The sequence below is a fragment of the Halichoerus grypus genome, chromosome 14 (assembly GCF_964656455.1).
Source record: "Halichoerus grypus chromosome 14, mHalGry1.hap1.1, whole genome shotgun sequence".
NCBI classification, from domain to species: domain Eukaryota; kingdom Metazoa; phylum Chordata; class Mammalia; order Carnivora; family Phocidae; genus Halichoerus; species Halichoerus grypus.
In genome coordinates this window covers 80,909,706-80,932,622 of record NC_135725.1, presented here as the reverse complement: position 1 = coordinate 80,932,622, position 22,917 = coordinate 80,909,706, and the positions used below count along the sequence as shown (strand labels likewise).

The window sequence follows — 22,917 nt, the reverse complement described above, 5'->3', positions numbered from 1 at the left end:
TGTTGGGGAACAGAATAGTCACATAGTCTTAAAGTATCTCCCCAGAAATCACTTATTAATTACAAAAAGAAAATGTACCTTTACAATGAAGACCATCTGGTGGACACCACCGTAACCAAGTTGTGTAAGAAAAACTCAGCTCAGTCCCGTGTGTCCCCTTTATGACTCACATAGAACACTTCACTTCTTACATTTCTGGTCACCAAATGTGGGGGGGGGTTCACACCAGAAATTCTCTGTACCACCAGTTGGATATCCTACAATTTAACTCAATTCTAACATTATCTTCCTGAAGATAGCATCAGATCCTATAGGTTAAGGGCTCAGTCCACAAGACTGCTCCCACCCTACTTCAGATGCCAATCGCAAGTAGTTGGTCCCTAGGCTACCCACCATTTCTGTGCAATTTGGCTACAAATTGGAGGTCCCCATGGCCCCATCCTCAGGTTCAAATAATTTGCTAGAGTTCTCAAAGAAATCAAGGAAACATTGACACTGACCAGTTTATGAAAGGCTATGATAAAGGACACAGATGAACAGCCAGATGGAGATACATAGGGTGAACTCTGGGAGGGTCCTGAGCACAGGAACTTCTGTTGCTGTGGAGTTGGGGTACGTCATCCTCCATGTGTGGATGTGTTTGCCAACCTGGAAGCACACAGAACCCCATACTTTGGGGATTTTTATGGAGGCTTCATTACACAGGCATGATTGAACATTAACTTCATCTTCAACCCCTCTCTCTTCTGGAGAGGATGAGAGGCAGGGCTGAAAGCTCCACACTTCTAGTCACGGCTTTGTCTTTGAGGTAACCAGCCCTCACCCAAGAGCCAACCAGGAGCCCACCCAAAGTTGCATCATTAGAACAAAAGACACTCCTATCACCCCAGGAAATCACAAGAGTTTCAGGAGCTCTGTGTCAGGACCCGGGGTGAAAGACAAGATATTCGAACAAAAAATGATGCTAGTGGTCCTATCACTTAGGAAATTACAAAGGGTTCAGGTGCTCTGTGCCAGGAATGAAGAGCAGAGACCTATTATCTCACATGAGTGACCAAATTTAGCATCACCCACAATGGCACACACTGACAACATGTACCTTCTGATGTGATGCGCTAGAAAAAACATGGCATCATCTGAATAGCATTTTTGCCCAAAGATGTATAACCTGATCAAATAACGAGGAGACACCAGAGAAGCCCAAATTGTGGGATGTTTTATAAAACAACTGTCCTAGACTCCAAAAATGCCAATGACATGAAAGACCAAAAATAAAAAAAAGTGGGGAAAATTGTTCCAGGTTAATGGAAACTAAAGAGACATGACAATTTTATTTTTATTTTTTTTAAAGATTTTATTTATTTATTTGACAGAGAGAGACACAGAGAGAGGGGGAACACAAGCAGTGGGAGTGAGAGAGGGAGAAGCAGGCTTCCTGCAGGGCAGGGAGCCCGATGAGGGGCTCGATCCCAGGACCCTGGGATCATGACCTGAGCCAAAGGCAGATGCTTATGGAATGAGCCACCCAGGTGCCCCAAGACATGACAATTTAAAATGTTTTCTATGCTTCTGGAAGAAAACTAAGAAGCTATAAAGGACATAATCAGGCCAACTGGACAAATTCGAACATGGACCATTCTTAGGTATTAGTTTATCAATCTTATATTTATTGAGTGTGATGATGACATCACAATTATGTAGAGAAGTGTTTTTATTTTTAGGAGACACATGCTAAAGATTTCAGGCATGAAGAGTTATCATATCTGCAACTTTTAAATGGTTCAGAGGATAAATGTGTGTGTGTGTGTACGTGCATACATGCACACAGAGCTACAACACTATGGCAAAATTAGTGGACCTATATGAGAGGTGTGTGGTGTTTATTGTACAGTTCTTCCAACCTTTCTGTTTATTTGAATCTCTTTTTTTAAATTTTATTTTATTATGTTATGTTAGTCACCATACAATGTATCATTAGTTTTTGATATAGTGATCCACGATTCATTGTTTTTGTATAACACCCAGTGCTCCATGCAGTATGTGCCCTCCTTAATACCCATCACCGGACTAACTCATCCCCCCACCCTGCTCCCCCCCTAAAACCCTCAGTTTGTTTCTCAGAATCCATAATCTCTCATGGCTTATCTCTCGCTCCGATTCCCCCCCCTCATTTTTCCCTTCCTTCTCCTAATGTCCTCCATGCTATTCCTTATGTTCCACAAACAAGTGAAACCATATGATAATTGACTTTCTCTGCTTGACTTATTTCACTTAGCATAATCTCCTCCAGTCCCATCCATGTTGATGTAAAAGTTGGGTATTCATTCTTTTTGATGGCTGAGTAATATTCCATTGTATATATAGACCACATCTTCTTTATCCATTCATCTGTTGAAGGGCATCTCGGCTCTTTCCACAGTTTGGCTATTGCAGACATTGCTGCTATGAACATTGGGGTGCATATGGCCCTTCTTTTCACTACATCTGTGTCTTCAATGCCATCCCGATCAAAATTCCAATGACATTTTTCAAAGTGCTGGAACAAACAATCCTAAAATTTGTATGGAATCAGAAAAGACCCCGAATCGCCAAGGAAATGTTGAAAAAGAAAAACAAAGCTGGGGGCATCACATTGCCAGATTTCAGCTATATTACAAAGCAGTGATCACCAAGACAGCATGGTACTGGCACAAAAACAGACATATAGACCAATGGAACAGAACAGAGAACCCAGAAATGGACCCTCAACTCTACGGTCAAATAATCTTCGACAAAGCAGGAAAAAATATGCAATGGAAAAAAGACAGTCTCTTCAATAAATGGTTCTGGGAAAATTGGACAGCTATATACAGAAGAATGAAACTCGACCATTCTCTAACACCATACACAAAGATAAACTCAAAATGGATGAAAGACCTCAATGTGAGACAGGAATCCATCAAAATCCTAGAGGAGAACATAGGCAGTAACCTCTTTAACATCAAGATACATCTCCAAAGGCTAGTGAAACAAAAGCAAAAATGAACTTTTGGGACTTCATCAAGATAAAAAGCTTCTGCACAGCAAAGGAAACAGTCAACAAAACAGGGAGGCAACCCACAGAATGGGAGAAGATATTTGCAAATGACACTACAGATAAAGGGCTGGTATCCAAGATCTATAAAGAACTTCTCAAACTCAACACCCAAAAAACAAATAATCAAGTCAAAAAATGGGCAGAAGACATGAACAGACACTTCTCCAAATAAGACATACAAATGGCTAACAGACACATGAAAAAATGTTCATCATCATTAGCCATCAGGGAAATTCAAATCAAAACCACATTGAGATACCACCTTACACCAGTTAGAATGGCAAAAATGGACAAGGCAAGAAACAACAAATGTTGGAGAGGTTGTGGAGAAAGGGGAACCCTCTTACACTGTTGGTGGGAATGCAAGTTGGTACAGCCACTCTGGAAAACAGTGTGGAGGTGCCTCAAAAAATTAAAAATAGAGCTACCTTATGACCCAGCAATTGCACTACTGGGTGTTTATCTGAATTTCTTAAAATATAAAGCTGAGGGGAAAATGGAGGCAAAATAATGACAGTCTCTAAAAAGCAATTTAATGAGGTAATATCAGTAATGAGCCTGGCACACAGTAGATGCTCAATAAAACACTATTGGGGGTTAATATTTACCTAAGATCAAATGACTAAATCTTTGCAAAGCATCATTTATTATTCATCCAACAAACATAACACTCAACAGCACTTTATATGTGCAAGGGCTGTGCTAGGAGCTGGGGACAGAGGGAAGAAAAAGACACATTCTCTTCTGATGGGGAGCTTAAAAGACAGTGGAGGAAGACGTAAGAACAGGTGACTACAACACAGATAAATGCCAGAGAGGAAAGTGAGGCTTGGTAAAAGAGTGACTGATTGCTTCAGGTTAAGACCAAGTACTTGGTACCAGCTGTCGACTTCCTGGTTGCAGTGGTACAGTAGCCAACATGTTGCAACTGAATTTCTGGGTGCACCAACCATCCTCCAGACGGGCCAGCTTACCTAAGTACTGAGCTCCTGGCCATAGAATGTCCAGACCGACACTGGGATGAACTTCTGCCTGGGATGTGAGAATCGGAATTCTCAAGCTGGGAATGCCCTGCCCAGGCTCTAGTCACACTGGCCTTCCTTTGGTTTCTCCAGGTAACCCTGGTCCACCTTCCGCAGCTCCAACCAATCTACTTCCCCCATCCCTCAGATCCCTTCCTCAGAAGCCTTTCCTGAACATTCCCAAGGCTCCTGCTGCACTCTGTGTTTCTTTTCTTCAAAGCTCTGCTTCAGCCATAAAGAATTCATTTTTGCAAAATTATCTGGTCCATGTCCAATGTCATCATTAGACTATAAACTCCAAAAGGACAGAAACTGCTTCTCTCACATTCACACTGGTCTCCCCAGCACCTGCATGGTGCCCTGCATGCATGGGGATGAAATAAACATTGCTGAATGAAGAGTCCAGGAAATCTCTGCAGCTTCTCAAAGAAGCGAATGGGAAGGGAACACACATTTTTTTAAATTGTCTAATAAGTGCCAGGCTCTGTGCCAGGTAGTCCACATTCATCATCTTATTGATTCCTCAGAAACACTCTGAGACGTGGGTATCACTAGCCCCATTTTACAAATGAAGAGATAAGGGACAGTATACATCCGGCTAACAGACCCGCGAATGCCACCAGAGCCAGGATTCAAATCTAGTATGGTTATTTTCAAAGACACCCCCACGTCCCCTTCATACCTGCACCCCTGTCTTACGCTTTTCCAGGGATTTTGGCTGCATCAGTGGAAATTAGGAAGATCATGAAGGCGATCCTAACAACCATGCCTACATTGAGGAAAAATGCCTTTGCGTAAGCCACATTCACAGGCATTATCTTTTTCAGTCTTATAACTGGTCTAACAGTTGGTGAATGCCTAAGTGATTTCTGACATATGTTTTTTTTGTTTAAAAAAGTGGGATTGGGGCGCCTGGGTGGCTCAGTCGTTAGGCGTCTGCCTTCGGCTCAGGTCATGATCCCGGGGTCCTGGGATCGAGCCCCGCATCGGGCTCTCTGCTCAGCGGAAAGCCTGCTTCTCCCTCTCCCACTCCCCCTGCTTGTGTTCCCTCTCTCACTGTGTCTCTCTCTGTCAAATAAATAAATAAAATCTTTAAAAAAATAAAAAATAAAAAAAATAAAAAAGCGGGATCTTGTGTACTTTCTCCTTTTGTCTTTCAAACTCATTTGTGGTGGTTTGTTGTTGATTGTTGCCACATAGATGTTTTAAAGCATTTAGTAGTCAAATCTGTTAAACCTTTCTTTAAGATTTGTTTTATAAATCATAGAACTAAAAATAAATAAATCATAGAACTAATTTACTCATATTTTTCTTATAGTCTACTTATTTATTGATTTTACCTTTTTCTTAAAAGATTTTATTTATTTATTTGAGAGACAGCGCACGTGAGCCAGGGGGAGGGGCAAAGGGAGAAGTAGAAGCAGGGAGCTAGACTTGGGGTTTGATCCCAGGGCTCTGGGATCATGACTTGAGCCAAAGGCAGATGCTTAACCGAATGAGCCACCCAGGCACTCCAACTTTTTTTTTTTTTTTTACATTTAAGTGTTTGGTCCATTGTGGTGAGGTAGGAATCCAGGTTTTTGTTTTGTTTTGTTTTTCAAATGGCCTACTAATTATATCATCTCCATTGATTGACTAACCCAAAGGACTTACTTCTCTGCTGGGTTCCCATCATTCCCACTGGTATTCAGACTAAAAACAACACTGGTGTCAGGGAAGCTCATAAGAAAGGCTGTATTTATTTCTGAAAGAAATCAGAAAATCCTGAGGAGAGTCCCAGGTCCACCCCTGACTCGCAGGATGGCCTTGGACAGGTCCTTTTCTCACTGGGCACCTCACTCTGAGTTTAAAGCTCTATGCTGGGGTGGGGGTGGGGGGCAAAGAGAGAGAGTGCAAAGTGATCTCTGGCACTGATAATTATCCATCTAAAAGAGTCCTAAAGAATTCTTGCCTTAAAAAGAAGTGTAAATTAAAATAACACCAAGAAACCTTTTTTTCCTTTTTTTTTTTTTTTTTTTACATCTATCAGACAGGCAAATACTGAAAAGATTGATGTACTTACTCATTGTTGGCAAAGATGTAGGAAAATAAACTCTCCTAAGCTGGCTGCTAATGGGAGTGTAAATTGATTCCGCTTTTTGGAGGGCAATTTGGCCACATTTATCAAATGTAAAATGCACATATTCTTGAACCCAGCTATTCCACTTGGAGGAATTCTGAAAAGTAGAGAATGAGATGAAGATATTCACTGAAATGTTCATTATTGAAAAAAAAAACTGGAAACAACCCAAATGTCTATCAATCAAAAGTTGGATAAATGATAATATACTGTAGTAGTTAGGGGTGTTAAAAAGAAAACCGCACGCCCAAAATAGAGTCAGTTATGCTAGGCCATGTCACCAAACTGGGGCTTAGTAGCTAACCTCACTGCAGTCTTGACCTCCCTCAGAGATAGTCTTAACTGGTCAGTCAGGAATCGTATGGTCAGCACCAGTAAGGTAATCTGTCACATGGGCCCTCTCCATCCCCCAAAACAAGATGAGGTAATCCACCTAATAAGACCCTTTTGTCCCCAAAGGAAGGCGACCTCACCCAAAATAATCCTTTCTTCTGTTTATGATTTCCTTGCCCTGCCTTTAATAACCTTTCCCTTTCTGTAGCCCTTTGGAGCTCCCCTCTACTTGCTAGATGGGAAGCTGCCCGATTCATGAACTGATTCATAAAGCTAATTCAATCTTTAAAATTTACTTGGTTGAACTTTTGTTCTTTAACAGGGGTTTGAATTCTGGCTTCCCCACTTCCTAGCTGTGTGACATTGTGCAAATGACTTAACCTCTCTGTATCTGAGTTTTCTCATTAGTAAAAATGGAGTGACAATAGAGTCTACCTCATAGTCTTGTGAGGGTTAAATGAGCTAATACTATAAAGTACTTACAACAGTGTCTGGCACATAGTGAGCAGCCCCAAAATATGAGCTATTATAACCATAATATATGTTTGGGTGAAAATTTTGAAAGTTTATGGAGTGTTGTTTCAGTGATATGTTGAGTGCTATCTTTGGGGGTTACCTGATTCTACAGGGGTCTGAGTCTTTCATTGTCTTTGACCAGACTATTTCACAACCCTGTAAGTTACAGAAAAGTGATGGTAATACAAATTATTCTTGCCCACAGAAACGCAAATTGATCTTGTCCTATAAATGTACAATTTACGAGATAATTCCAAACACCACTTTATTGCCCTAAAGATAATAACCAACTTTGCATCTATTAGCAAATTTATATATAGATCTAGATCTAGATCTATCTGATTCTCCTTTGAACTGGTTTTAGCTTATGACTGTTTCTTTCATTAATTATTGAGTTACATACAATCTTTGACAAGTGCTCCTTTTATATTTGTATGAGTCACAATATTGCCTTTTAAAAATTTGTAACAGTATTTCTAGTTTCATCCTCTCCTCATTATGAAGATACATGTCTTTATACTTTTAGAGAAAGCCTAGAAGGATGAACACAAAAAATGTTTATGAAGAATATCTCAGGGAGGGGACACCTGGCTGGCTCAGTAGGCGGAGCGTACAACTCTTGATCTTGGGGTTGTGAGTTTGAGCCCCACATTGGATGTACACGTTACTTAAAAATAAAATCTTGAAAAAAAAATGTCTCGGGCAGGGGTACGTAAATAATATTTCAGTTGACTCTGAGTCTCTTCTTTATACATTTCTATACTGTCCAAACATTTTCATGCAGAACATCTGTTTTATGGCATGTTAAAAAAAAAATTCTCCTTTTTAAAAGACAAAACAGAAAATTCTCCTGCTGGAACCAGTCATTTGGGATGGGAGGAGAGTCATAAGAGGTCAAGTGTGAACAGCTTCCTCACTCTGTAGGGCTTTGTGGTTGGTTATTTAGGTAAGGAAACCCCTTGGCAAGCGGGGAGGCCAACTTAGTCCCCAGCAGACCTGTTTTTCCTGAGATAGGGCACTCAGGCCCAAAACAACCTGAAGTTCTCCATGGCCAGCCTGGGGGTGGTCAAGTATGAGGCTTGGACCTCACTGCTGGCTCTTTCAGCCTCTTTGATCTTGAGCTGATCAATTAATTCAGCCTCAAGCCACAGCCAACAGAAAATCAGCCCTGGAAGAGACTCTGGTCCCTTCTTACTACTGATGGGAAAACAAGCCTGGGGAGGGGAGGGAAACAGCAGAGGTCACAGAGCAAATTAGGGATCATTCTAGCACTAGAATCCCAGAATCCAAAGTCCTGGCCCAATGAGCTTCTACCTCACCAGATTGGACTGATGGTGAAGGGCCTCCAATGCCAAGCCAAGAAGGCTCGCCCATGAAAAGTGGGCATGTTGAACAGAACAAGCCAGCTCCAAGATCAAGCAAAGGCTGGGCTTTAGGAAGAGTCTTCATTCAGAACTGGGGCATTAGCATACCCCTCCCCATCTGGGGGCTGGGCCAGGCAAGGGAGGCTACTCCTGTGACCTAAGACTTTACAGACCTTTAATAAATTGCCATTGCAAAGCTGCCTGCCATTTTAATTGCACTTGAGGGGTGCAATTTTTTTGTTTGAGGAAAAACAGTGTTAGGAGACTTTTGTTATGTGAAGAGAGATGGAGATCCCCCTTGAAATGGAGCCCTTTAGGATAATAAGGCAGCATAAAGGAAGGGCTGAGCTCCTGGTAGGTCTGGAGTACTGTGATGTCAACTGGCTTTTCTTGGGGCTGGAGCTGGACTGGGGCGAGGGGCATCTCCTCATGGTCCCTGCCAGGAACTGGGGAGAGAGGCGCCATCCCCCTCCCCTGGGACCCAGGAGACCAGGCCAGGCAGTGGATTCTGGCATCCAGTCTTAAGTTCCTCATTATTATGTGCAGTGTTCCCCAGCCTTGAGGCCCCAAATTGCACAATTTTGCCATTTCAATGAACTACCTACACTACTATTTACTTAATATTTTTCTGTAAGTCTATTCACTTTTTTTAAAAAAAGATTTTATTTATTTATTTGACAGAGACACAGCGAGAGAGGGAACGCAAGCAGGGGAGTGGGAGAGGGAGAAGCAGGCTTCCCACTGAGCAGGGAGCCCATGTGGGGCTCGATCCCAGGACTCTGGGATCATGACCTGAGCTGAAGGCAGGCGCTTAATGACTGAGCCACCCAGGCGCCCCAGTCTATTCACTTTTAATAACAAGGACATTTATATGGCAACGTAGATGGGAAATCAACATCATTTCCATAAAAATAAATACAAGGAAAACAGAACAGTGTGATTAAATTTTAGCTAGATACTGTCGCCTGCTTTCTCTTTGTTAAAAAGGGAGATTGGCACATGTTAGAGAAGTTTTACAAGGAAATCAGATACTATGAGAGGCTTTCCTGAATTTAATCAGAAGGAATGGAAGATAATGGAAAATAGAGTAACTGCCTTACAATGTGGTTATTACTTTTTTTCAAAGATTTACTTATTTATTTGAGAGAGAGAGAGAAAGAGAGAGACAGAGAGAGCACGGGGGAGAGGGGCAGAGAGAGAGGGAGAGAGAATCTCCTGCAGAGTCCCCCCTGAGCACAGAGCTCAATGTGGGGCTCAATGCCACCACCCTGAGATCATGTGCGGTTCAGTTCCTTAATGCCTTTGTGTAAAACAGCTTCAGTGAGGTGTGGTTCCTCCACTATACTAGCCATACCCTAGAAAATGCTGTGGACAGGACCCTGCTCTCCCACCAACTAGCTGAGTGACCTTGGGAAAGCTCCTCTACCTCTCTGAACCCCCAATTCCTCACCTGCAAAAGGGCTATGTAGGCAGAAATGAATCCAGAGGCTTCTCTGAGAGATAATAATGGTGATAATGATGAGGATGATAATGATGCTATCAGGGAGGCATTGGTAGAATTCCTTAAGCTAGTGTTCGGTGTGCTTTGGGGAAATGAATTACTAGTCTGGGTCTTTGCTTAAGCAAAGAAAAGCAGAGAGAAGAGTGCAGGCAGAGCAGCAGAAAAGCCACTGGGTCCGCAGAAATGAGCTACCCACCAGGATGGGTTTGTGCAAAATGGAAGTGCTCCCTGGATTCTCAGAAATGTCAAGGAAGTGAAACTGAATAAGGATATTGGACTTCTGGTGGTCATGGGGGATGGATGTTCAGACAGTACTGGTTGAGTACTAAAGCGAAGGATAACTGCTAAATGCCAAACAATGAGGAGCTGAGTATTATGATTACTGTCCTCCACTTTACATACAAGGAAAATGAGACTCTATAATACTAGGCGGCTGCCAGAAAATTCACAGCAGACCTACGCCCCATGCCTTCATTCTTTTCAGTATTTCAACAAATGTTCTCAACATGCTTAAGCCCTGGGTCAGGGCAGCGCTGGGATACACACATTAAAAAATAAGAAGAAGATGAGGATTTGTAAAACAAAGTGGACAACATGATCTTATTTATGTAAAAGAAAAAACAGTGAAGCTATATCTTCATGTATGTGCACCCACATATACAAAGGCTTAGAAACAGATCTGTAGGGACACCTGGGTGGCTCAGTCGATTGAACATCTGCCTTTGGCTTGGGTCATGATCTGGGGGTCCTGGAATCAGGTCCGGGGATCGAGTTCCGCATTGGGCTCCTTGCTCAATGGGAAGTCTGCTTCTCCCTCTGCCTGTCTCTCTCTGTCTCTGACAAATAAATAAAATCTTTGGAAAAAAAAAAAAAGAAATAGATCTGGTAGCAGTGGGCACTGGGTGGAGTCAGGTAGGGAAACAGGGACTTTAGCTTTACCTGTATTGTTTGAGATAGTAGTAGTAGTAGTAATAATAATAATAATAATAATACATTTCTATATTATTTGGGTTATTGAAATTTTTTTTAAATGACAGTATGAGCTGAATTGTGTCCCAGCCTCAATTCATATGTTGAAAGTCCTAACCTCGGCACCTCAGAACGTGGCTGTATTTGGAGATAAGGTGTTTAAGAGGTAATTAAGCTAAAATGAGGTCATGGGGAAGGGCTCTAATCCAACATGACTAGTGTCCTTACAGGCAGAGGAAAGCTGGGACACAGAGACACACACAGGGAAGAACATGTGAAGACACAGGCAGAAGTTGGCCATCTACGAGCCAAGGAGAGAGGACTCAGAAGAAACCAACCCCCTGACACCTTGATCTTGGACTTCCACCCCCCAGAATTGTGAGAAAATAAATTTCTGTTGTTTAAAAGCCACCCAGTCTATGATGTTTGTTATGGCCACTGCTAATGAAAAAAATATTCAGTAACACTTGTTCATGACGGTAAGGCAGCCTTCGTTCTGGACTATAGTGTTAGGTACAGGGGCTGTGATGGGATTTTACAGTGGGGCGGAGATTGGCTCAACTCCAAGCAGAGCATGGGCTACTAGGAATTTGTAGCCAGGGAGTAGCGTGGGGTCAGCGGATGGAAAATTACTAAGAGGAAACATCAGGAGGTGTGTGTGGCGGGGTACTGGCTAAATTGACCTAACGGATTTTTATTGAAGACAGGCCCAGTGTTTGGACATCATTTGATGGATGGCGGAGGATGAGGAACCTGATCAGATAGTGAACGTGATCAGGTATCAAGAGTGGGGGGTTCTTGCTAACATGACTTAGCACGGTTCTTGTTAAAACTGGATTTCATAAGGGAATGCACAGACGGGTCCAAGAGAAGGTTCAGGAGGCTGACTACAGTTTGCTCAAGCAAAGAATTTTTGTTACAGTCCCAGCAAATGAATACAATGACCAAGGTAAGTTCCTGACTTCCAGGAGTTCTAGCCTCGTGGGAGAAGCAGCTAACAGTACAACCCTACTACAACACCAGAAAAACTGGGGAAGGTGCTACAAATGCAGAAGTAAGGTCCTACAGAACCCCAGGGTGGGAGGACACCATTGGGTCTGCAGGTTTCATAGAGGAAGTGGCTTTTAAGCTGGGCCTTGAATGATGAGTAGCAGAGAGAACTCAGGGGTGGGTTGTTGGGGGTGGGGAGTGGGAAAGATAGGGACTCTTTCTGGAGGAAACACACAAGCAAAGACCTGGCAGTGAAGGTCTGTTCTGGGTCAGGTTAAGACAGGGGAGCTACACCTGAGCACAGGCTTCCCAAGAAGACCAGGGAGATGTAGCTGGAAGCATTCTTTGGAATGTGCCATTTGTCGGCTATTGGCTAACATGCAGGGAGTAACATCATCATATTTACTTTGTAGGAAGACCACCCTGACAGCCCATGAGCCAGGGGTTGAAAAGTGATGGTCCGAGCACCTTCTGTGGAGCACCTCCAATCAGGTCCACAGAAATGTTTTGTTTGGCTCTTCTAGTTTTTTTTTTAATTAACTGTTCTAACAGTCAACAAATTATGAATAATTTGAATAATTCAATTAATAATTTATTAATATAATTTGAACGTACATATTTATAATAATAAATATTACATTAATTTTATATGAACAAATGAAATAAAATCTCTTATAATCATGTTAATATATTTATATGTAAATTATAGATATTAATAAGTTGGAAGAGCTCATAAAATTTCAAATTTTTTGAAAATCTTTTAATAAGCGTTGTGGGCTGAACCGTGTTTGTACACAAGGTATGTTGAAGTCCTAACCTTTGGTTACCTGTGAATTTGACCTAATTTGGAAATAGAGTCTTTGCAGATGCAATTAAGATGAGGTCATGCTGGAGCAGGAGAGGCCCTTAATCCAATATGAACTGTGTCCTTATAAGAAGAGAATAAGGGACACAGATACACCAGAGGGAGAATGCCATGTGGCTGATGACAGAGGCAGAGACTGGAACGATACAGCTTCAAGCCAAGGAACAGCAAGGATTGACGGTCACCACCAGAAGCTAGAAAAGGCAAGGAAGGATTCAGCCCGCTTTCAGAGGGTGCAGGGCCCTGCCAACGTCTTGATTTCAGATTCCTGACTCCCAGAACTGTGGGAGAACACATTTCTGTTGTTTTAAACTCCCCAGTGTGTGGTAGTTTGTGACCGCTGCTGTAGGAAGCATACAATAAGGAACCTGTGTGCCAGGAGGCTGGCAACAATTGGCTGGCATCCCCTCCCAGGTGGCATCCCTCGTTCCTCCTAAGATGTGGACTCTGCAGCAATAGTTCGGGAGAGAGATGAGGTCTCAACTAACACACCAGCAATGGGTGAAAAGGTTTGTTCTTAGAAATGGCCATTCTTTACTTTGTGGAAGGGGATAGAGTAATATTTATTATTATTACGTATTATAGATTATATTTTATATCATTACCATGAGTCAGGTCCTATGCTGAGGGTTTTTTTTTTTTTTTTTTTTAAGATTTATTCATTTGAGTGAGAGTGTGCGCAAGAGAGAGCACGAGCAGGGGTGTAAGGGCAGAGGGAGAGGGAGAAGCAGGCTCCCCGTTGAGCAGGAGCCCAATGTAGGGCTCCATCCTAGGACTCTGGGATCATGACCTGAGCTGAAGGCAGACACTTAACTGACTGAGCCACCCAGGTGCCCTGCTGAGGTCTTTTATATGTTGTACCACTTAATCCTCCCCACAACATTATATAAAACCCCCACTCTACAGATGAGAACACTGAGGCTCGGAAAGGTTACACAGCTTAGGTGATAAGAACTAACACTGCATCATTGCCTACTAGGTGCCAGGCACTGAGCTGAGCCCTTTATGTGTGAGCCCACTGAATCCTCCCAATACCCTTCGAGGTAGGTACCATTAGTAACTCCAATTACTTCCCCTCTCCCCTGTTGAGATGAGGAAAGTGAGGCACCACAGGTGAAGTAACTTGCTCCAGTTAGTCACCCCTGGAGCTGGATGATGGACGCAGCATTCCGTGTTCTCTGTGTTTCTGTCTGGATCCACAGCCCTTGCTCTAGAAAGGCGTGGACTTGCTGGTCATCTTTCATTCATTTGTTCGCCGATGAATGCTTTTATGTTTCATGCGTATTTGAAGGGGGCAGCTGGGTGTAGCAGAGAGAGTATAGGTTCAAGTGCTCAGAGACTTGGGTTCTGGTCTAGCCTGGGCTTCAGTTTCCCCATCTGTGAAATGTGCAGATTCTCCTGGCCAATCTTGAAGGTCCCTTCTTGCACCAAGAGTCTATATTTTTGTGATTCCCCAGCCTTGGGAAAAAGTTACCAATCATTAATACAACAGGTCAGGATGCTAACTCATTTGCCAACGCCTCAGCAAATAAATGACAGAGCCAGGAGTTGAATCCAAGTACACCAAGTACCAAAAGCTTCTCCACTTCCCCGAGTTTGGAAAAGAGAGGAACTAAAACAGAGACGGAGGACATACTGCTGCCAAACCAGATCCGTGTGAGCAACACAACTGGGACCAATGTTCAAAGTCCAGGAGTTCTGACTGGGGAGCTGGCCTGGTGTGGGCCTGTTACACCCTCTTGTGGAGCTTGTCCGCAATGCTCTGGTCAGCCAGCTTTTTCATTTTGATACCAGCATAGATGTGGGAATCAGGGAAGCAGAAAGTAGTTGTCCCAAGAGATTTGAAAACCAGTGACCTCAGTTATTGTCCCAAAACAGAGACTGTTTGAAGGCATCTGTCCCTTAGTAAAGCCCAGATGCCCTGTGTTCATTTACTGATGAAGCAGATTGTTTGTTGTTTCTGTTTTTATGTCTTGTACATACTTGTATCAGGTATAAACAGTAATCCAACAGAAATGGTACCCTTCTTCCTTAGCTCAGGGTGACGGAGGTCAGACATTAAACCTATAAAACCCAGAATACAATGAAGGCAAGAAAGAATTCTTCCTTCACACACCCTTTTCTCTGCTCTCTCTCCAATATCTGGATGGGAAAAGAATCTTAGGCAAGATCGAAGAATGAGAGATAAAGATTTTTAAGCATAATAATCCATTAAAATTATGTCTATCTGCTCTCAAAAGTTTCACTTGTGTCACAGATACTGTGTTCTGGGGATTCTAAAATAACTAAATCCTCACCTACACTGAGGCACTACGAGGAAGGGGAGAGCACCTCTCCCCCCAGTGAAGCCAGAGGCAGTGCGCAGAATTAGGCCTGAAGTCTGCAGGGACGTCCTCCAGAAGTGACCGGACACCCTGGGCACCCAAGAGGGGTGGGAATGAGGGGGGGGCGGGTTATGGCGGAGAGGAATTTTAGATATATTTCTAACCTTCACAACAATCCAATAAACTAGGGGCTACCATACCTATTTTACAGATGAGGAAACTAAGGTCCAGAGAGATTAAGAAGCTTGCCTAAGTCTGAGAGCTAATAGGCTGTGGAGTTGGGATCTAAGTCTTGGCAAAGCAATAGATTAGCAATCCAAAGTCTGGTTTCTAGTCCCAGGTCTGAACCCGCTTGCTGAGTGACTGTTGAGCAAGTCATTTAACATCTCAGATCTCTGTTTTCTCTTCTGCATAATGGAGGCTTGGCTAAAAAGGTGTCCATAGACCCTTCCTGGTTTGCCAATATAAGAGTCTGAGCAGAAAAACAGGAAGGAGGCCCTGAGGGGCTCCAATGGACAGGAGGAGAGAGGAGCTCAAGTCCAAGTGCAATCATTAGTCACTGAAGAGTGAATCACTGGTGAGTGAATGCCTTAACTGTGATGTGTGCTCACTCCCAAACGGATCTCACAGCTTTCTCAGTAAGAGAACACAGAACTTATGAGACCTCAGATTCCCTTATCCAGCAGATTTTAAAGTTTTAAACAGAAGTACCATCCATAAAAACCTTCAAAATATTAACTGCTATGTGAGGTTTTTTGCAGGGAGCGGGTGCTTAAGGAGGGGATTGACAGGGGATAGAGCCCACCTACTTGGACCCCAGAGTATGCCAGGGAGGTTCAAATAGGTGGGCTCCATCCCTCCTCTGCCCCTTCCCAAAATGTTTGGGGTGGCACAGCAGGTATGGGAAAGGGAAGGCCCAGCCCAGTTTGCCCCGGGCCCTATTCCAGTCAGTCTTTCTGACCAGCTGAGCCTTCAGGTGCCTTGTTCCCATTCTTCCCCTCTTCCTTCTCTCCCAATTATTTTTATTATTCGGCAGAAACCCTTCTGATCTTGGTTGAATGCCATGACAGCAGATAAAGGTTTTTGTTTTTTTTTTCCTTTCCCAGTTTACATGGAGAAACTGCTCCAGGAGCTATTCATTTTGGCCCTCAGAAATAATAATGGCAGCTACCATTTCCCCTGGGCTCATTCACTACCAGGCACTCGGCAAAGAGCTTTGCATGCTTTACCTCATTTTCTCTTCACAACTACCAGAGGAATTAGACACTCCTATTTCCTCCTTTTGGAGGCAAGGAAATGAAGAATTAGAGACTTTACGGAACCTATCCAAAGACACACAGCTCCTCAGAGGCCAGGCTGGGGCTCAAATCCAATTACAGTGTCGGATAATTTCTGACCTGTCAGTGTGGGTCCTTCTTGTATTTGTTGGCTGTGTTATGGTTGCTTCCTCCGCTATTTCTAAGCCTTGCTCTGTGTTCATTGTGGATGGTAGAGGGGAACCCCCTTTTCTCCAGTCTGGGTTTCAATGGGGAAGGGTTTTTTCTAAGCACATTTCCTGCTTTCTCTCCCTGCTTTATCCATTCCTGGGTAGATGAGGAACTACTCCCTTTGGTAAATTTGAGAATACCTGGTTGTGCTCAACTCAGCATTGTCCTCCTTCTTACTGGGAGGGAGCTACTCCTGGGGCTCTGCCCCCTGTTAGCCGTGGGGGCTGTCCTGGTCTTGCAGCCGGGTTCTGGAATTCACTATTAGTGGTGCCCTTCAGCTACCAGCCCTGAAAGCTTCTTCTCCAACCTGGTTTACTATCACTAGTAAAGGTGATCTTTACTGGCTCCCCTCTGCTCCTTTTTGTTTTATGTCCCAGCTTGTTCAGAATGCAGGCAAAGCAAATGGGATGCCATTTACTCAGAGTCCCTCAGAGAGCTCAAAAGGGGCATCCTGGGGGAATTACACTGGTGGAAAAATTTCATGGTCTGCTGCTGGCTCCAATCTTTACCTTGGTGACTTCAGAGTGTAACTCCAACTTCCCCAGGCCTTCGAGGTCTAATGCCTGCCCCCTCTTAAGCGAAAGGTGGTATGGCAGAAATGGCTAGTTGTTTCTCAGTGTCTGTTCTTTTCTCCCCCTATTAATAATAATCCTGCCCTGAATAAAGACTAAATTCCCCAGCATCCCTTGTAGCTAGGTGTGTGGCCACATGACTCATCAATGGGAGGTAATGAGAAGTGATGAGCACAACTTCTGGGTCATACATTAAAGGGAAGGCCCTTACTAACCGCTTCTTTTCCTCCCTTCTGCTGGCTGGAATGGGACATGATGGCGGCAGCTGAAGTAAGTATTTTGAACCATGAGATGGAAGCTATGTTTTTTGGGTAGGAGTGCAACAACCAAGGACGATCTGAAAAATGGCCACCTTCAAGCTGCCATATCAGCCCTTGACTACCTATCCAGACTTCCTTGTGAGACAGCAGTAAACCTCTAACTTGTGAAAGCCTCTGTCATTTTTGGGTCCCTTAGTTACAGCATCTGAACCCCATGTATCCTAACTAACACAGGTAGGAACCCAAGAAGTTGCTTCCCAATTTCAGGGAGGGATGGAAGGATCTGGCACCTGATTGACATGTATGAGGGAATCAGTGAATGAGGGAAGGATAGAAGGATTGAGCATTTGTTGAATGCTTAGGGTATTCCAGATACTGTGCCTGACACTTTCAGCTAGACTTTCTCAGTTGATCTGAACAACAATTCCACTGGGATACATTTATTATTCCATTATGTAGTTGAGGCTCAGAGAAGTTAAGTAATTTGACTAAGATCACATGGCTAATAAAATGTTCGCTAGAAATGGAGCTAAAGTCACTGTGGTTCTCAAAACCATCTTCTTTCGTCTACGGCATACCCCTCACTCACTCACCAAATGTAGTACAACACAATGAAATCTTGCCCCTGCTGGAAGACAACCCTCCATGGGTCTCTTCTGTTTCTGCACATCTTGTGAGCAGAGGCACCGACTGTCGTTTAACCCAGACTATTTTTTCAAGGATGTTTGTTTAGCAAACAGCCTTCGAAGATAGAGATAGTTTCCCTCCAGAGCAAAGGGCAGAAATGCTTACTCTCCACTATGAAAGATTTGGTTTCCTTAAGCTCAGAGTTCCTTTACTGTAACACATTGTGTGTTCAGACAGCCAAGAACGGATGCAGAAGTGTTGACGTTCATGCTGCGTGCTGTGTTGTGGAGAATATAGTCCTTTGTCTCTGACCCAGAAGTTTCGTGTCTTCTGCTTCTATCCATGAAACTGCATTAGGTTAAACTTTCAGCTTGCAACTAGGGTAAAATTCCAGTTCTTGACAGCACCTGCCAAATTTGTGTCATGGTGACAGTCACCATCAGTTTGATACACTTGTGTCACATCACGCACGCTTTTAACTTACATTATTTCAACTAAATGTAAAGGTCAACAGAGCAATAAAGAAAATTTAAATACTACTCTATATGTGATAAAAGAGCTGAATCTGTTATTTTCTTAGTAGATCTCAGTTTTCGTGTAGATCTCACGGCGTGCTCATTTGGCCATAGTGAGTGTGATTCTAAAGTTCAAAGATGCACATTTTTTTCATGTAACATGGCCTCTAAATCCAAACCACCCACTTCTTCTGGTGGTCAGCCAAAGAGATGGCTATCAGATCCGACACTAGAGGAAAACTAAGAGATGATAAATCAGTCTCTAGTGCAGAGCTTTCCTGAAAAATTTTAAGTACACTTTTCACCTTATATAATTTTGTGGTTGTTGCTGTTGTTGTTAACTTTAGAAATCATGCCCTAATAAGCTATGATGCCAGAGGATTATGTTTTGGGGGGATTGGTATAAGGTGGGGGGGTATGTCGGAGGGGGGACTATTTAAACAGTCACAATATTTCTTTTACAATTGAGTAGAATGCATACGTATCCTTACATTTATGCATCATTCTTCTTTTGTATCATGAATTTGCATCTAATCCTTTCTCCTATCCAGAGACTAAAGAGTCTTATGCAGTTGATTTTTACTTCTCTGTCGATCTGCTAAATTTTGAAGTTCATCAATTGCTTTTTTTTTTTTGGTTGACGTAGTAGTTTATTTTTATTGTTTGTTTTTACTTAATTGAATTATCACTGGAGAGTAACCAACTAAACTTAAAAATACATTAGGCTTTTCAATTAGGTAGCACATGTACACGGTAATAAAATTCAGAGTATAAATTGTATTGGTTTTGCTGTATCTTCAATATTACCCAGGAATTGGAATACCAATATTTTAATATCTGGTTCTGGAATGGTGGCAACTCCAAAACCACTAGACAAAAAGGGGTAAGCGTAGAGAGAGACAGAGAGAGAGGGAAAAAAAAAATCTATAATCCAAGATACAACAATGAATGAAAAATCTAAAATAAATAAACAAAATTAACCAATGAAATTAAGCCTTTAAAACCAATAAGGAGATTATTATTAAATAAACATGATAGATCTGAAAGTAACTTCAAATGTTTAGCCTTTGGAAAAAGATAAAGAATAGGAAAACACCTATTTTTACAAAAGAAATTATAAATATATAAACAGGTAAAAATGTAACAAGAATGAGTAGATATGACAAAGCAACAGTACCTCGAGTGATCCCACTCATCTCCCAAGAAAGGGGTGACCCCTCATCAATTTGCTTTATCTTCCAGCTGACTGCCAGCTTGTGTCATTCATGCCACATCCCGATGATGAACATCTCTTTGCTGCACTCCAATCTAGGACTGAAAGAGCAAGGTATGTGTGGGTTGGTGGGGCAGTTTCAGTCCCCCCCCATCTAGAGCCCTCCACCATGCCATCCAAAGCTCCCTGCCATGTGGTCTCTCTCTTGTGTTTTCCTTTGCCAAGGATACAATGGGGCAGAGCTTATCAGTTAGTCCAATGCCCAAACAGATATCTGGGGGGTTGCCAGTCTCCTCTTTCTATAGGCACACCCAGTCTTCACTAGTGATTCTCCTGGAGTCTTCCTCCCTTGCCTCTAGGAAGTGATACACTCCCTCATGGAGGGAGAAGAAGGGATGAGTCTCTTTCTAGGACATTGGTCTTTCCTTAAGCCTGACTTCCCTCTCAACTCTCCATTCTTTCCACTGATTAGTGGTGATGGTTTGTCTGTGGGGAGAGGGGGTGGGAATGGAGAATGGGTGGGGAGTAGTAGAGTGGAGGTAGGGGTTGGTGGAAGGGCTGGTTTCTCGAACAATGGCTCCTCAAATGTTCTCCTGGAAGATAGCTAGTTCCAGTCACTGGTAGTGGGTTCCTTATGGACTTTTTGGTTTCCAGAGTTGGGCCTCAGCAGCAGTTTCAGGACAGTAGGAAAAATCCCTCTCAATGTCCATTTACACAAATATATATATATTTCCCCCCCACCTCCTTACATAGTTTAACAGATGTTGGCATACTATTTACTTTTCTCCTTCTTGTTTTCACTTGAAGTATTTCTTAGAGATTGTTCCATATCAGGACACACTCATGTGCCTCAGTCTTTAATTGCTGCACACATTCCACAGTATGGATGTATTAAAATGTATGACAACAGCTCTCTAGTGATAGTCTCTAGTCTTTTACAAACAGTGCTACACTCAATATTTTGTGTATACATCTCTTTCCATATAAACAAAACAAAAAAAAGTTAACTAGAAACCCTGATAGGCATCCAATGAACAGTTCTAATTATGCTGCAATTGGTCATAAGTCCTCCTTCGAAAATTCTGTGACTTATTACAAGAAGTGACAATTTCTATAGTCTTCAACTGTATTGCTTAGCATGTAATAGGCACATTGCATTCACAACAATGTTTCTCTTCAGTGCTGCATCCAAGGTAATGTCTTCCACAGAGACTTAAGTAACAACCAGGGATCTACACCTAAGCTGCTACAAGTGGAAATAAGGGATGAAGTATAGAATGGTGCTTAGGAATGGGTGTTCTCAAGTCACATGTGCCTGAATTCAAGTCCCAGCACTGCCAATTTTTATGTCTTTTATAAAGTCTTTGCCTTATATGACACTCAGTTTTCTCATTCATAAAATGGGGCAAATATAGCACTGACTTTGTGGGGGTGTTGTAGGTATTAAATAAGAAAGTATACATGATTCTTAGGTCAGTTCCCGTTTCACACTAGGTGTTCAATAAGCATTAGCTAGGTTTCAATTCAGGTGACAATTGGATATACAGAAACTTTCTAGCCAGACCTAAGTTCACAGCTGGACAAGTAATGGCAATTGTTGCACAGCTTTCTTCTTTACTTGGCACAGGCAAATTTCTTGATTTCAGAGATGTTAAATTATGACCACAAACAAACTATACTTATCGGAATTAAAGAATATAGGAATAGAAGCATAGACCTATAGGGCTAGAAGGGATTTCAACATAACCTTATATTAGAACCTTATATTGGAAAAAGATAAAGAATAGGAAAACACCTATTTTTACAAAAGAAATTATAAATATAGCCATTCCCATGTATTAAAAACTTATATGTCAAGCATCTTGTATTATCTCATTTAATTTCCACAGGACCCATGTGAGATAGGCACCCACCATCATTATCCTTATTTTGCAGAAAAGACTGTGGATCTGAGGAATCAAGTGACATGCCCAATGGTGAATCATTAGTAAGTTGAAGATCAGGGATTCACACCCAGATCTTTCTGAAATTAAGAGATTTGTAAACTGCCATACACTTTTCGAAGAAATCTCACTTACCTACGGCAAAGTTAGCTTATGAAAGCTCTTCAATGCCAAGAGAGAGAGCCTGAACTTCATTTTGGTGGCCTGAGGGAGGGCAGTCTTATCCATTAGGTGCAAGCACAGTGCCTGGGGCCCACAATACTTTTAGGGACCCACAAAAATGTTTTAAGTGCTTTTAAGGTCGGAAAAGAAAGATGAACTTTTAGGTTAAAGAAAATGTTTTGCTGTATAACATTAATATATTCATCTATACCAATTTAGTTGTAAAATATGAACTATATAAATATCTTTATATGTGTGTGCGTGCGTGTATCTCCACAAACACAAGGCCAAAGTGTCGAGGTTCCACGAAAGTCAAAGGGTTCTTGTGCTGAGGTGCGCTAAACTTTCTGGGAAGATGATAATTGCAGACCAAGTTGGAAGAGCGGAGGGGTGGTGGGAGGTGGTTAAATTGTGAAATATGTGGTCACAATTTTTCTCCTCCCATCAAAGAGAGGTTATAAAGGACAGAGATGAAACACTGAAAGTGCCACGTTCTAGCTGCATGATCTTGGACCAGTGACTTGATCAACATGAGCCTCAGTTTCGCCATTGATAAAATGGGGATAAGTACCTCCTGGGGCTGTTGGACCTAGTGTGCCTTGTTCACTGCTTCGTACGAATCGCTCAATACATACATGTTGAGTGAACGCAGTAAATGTGTGCTTAGCATTGTGGCCAGTGTAGCACAAGCGTCCAGTAAGTAGTACTCGCTGGCATTAAAAATAGTAAAAAGGCGAAAGATTTATGCGATCTGAAGAGAAACCAGAGTAAAAAGTCCACAAAGTGACAAGCTTAGCCCTTCGAGACCCTGTCGTACCTCACCTGAACCTGCGCAGTAACTTCCCCAGGACGCGAGAGCACGCGACTGCGCTTCCGCTTAGGCGCTCTCCTCCGCCCCTTCAGGCTCCACGGCCAGTGGGGCGGGCCTCGGCGGCGGCGTGACTAGTCCAGAGGGAAGGGCTGAGGAAGGGGCGTGGCTAGCAGGCCGGGGCCCGGCCACCCTCTTCCGGGCTCCGCCAGCTGCGCGCGCATTCTCCTCCCCCCGCTTCTTTTGTGGTC

The 22,917-nt window shown here is 42.7% G+C and overlaps 1 long non-coding RNA gene across 1 annotated transcript; it reads right to left on the bottom strand.

Moving 5' to 3' along the window:
• Window positions 1-2,396: 2,396 nt before the first annotated feature.
• LOC118545497 (uncharacterized) lies at window positions 2,397-22,784 on the bottom strand. The gene is made up of 4 exons (XR_004922126.2): window positions 22,681-22,784; window positions 19,718-19,854; window positions 6,161-6,314; window positions 2,397-2,536 (listed from the first exon to the last, which is right to left on the bottom strand). It is a non-coding gene; the product is annotated as an uncharacterized LOC118545497 (long non-coding RNA).
• Between the last annotated feature and the right edge of the window lie 133 nt (window positions 22,785-22,917).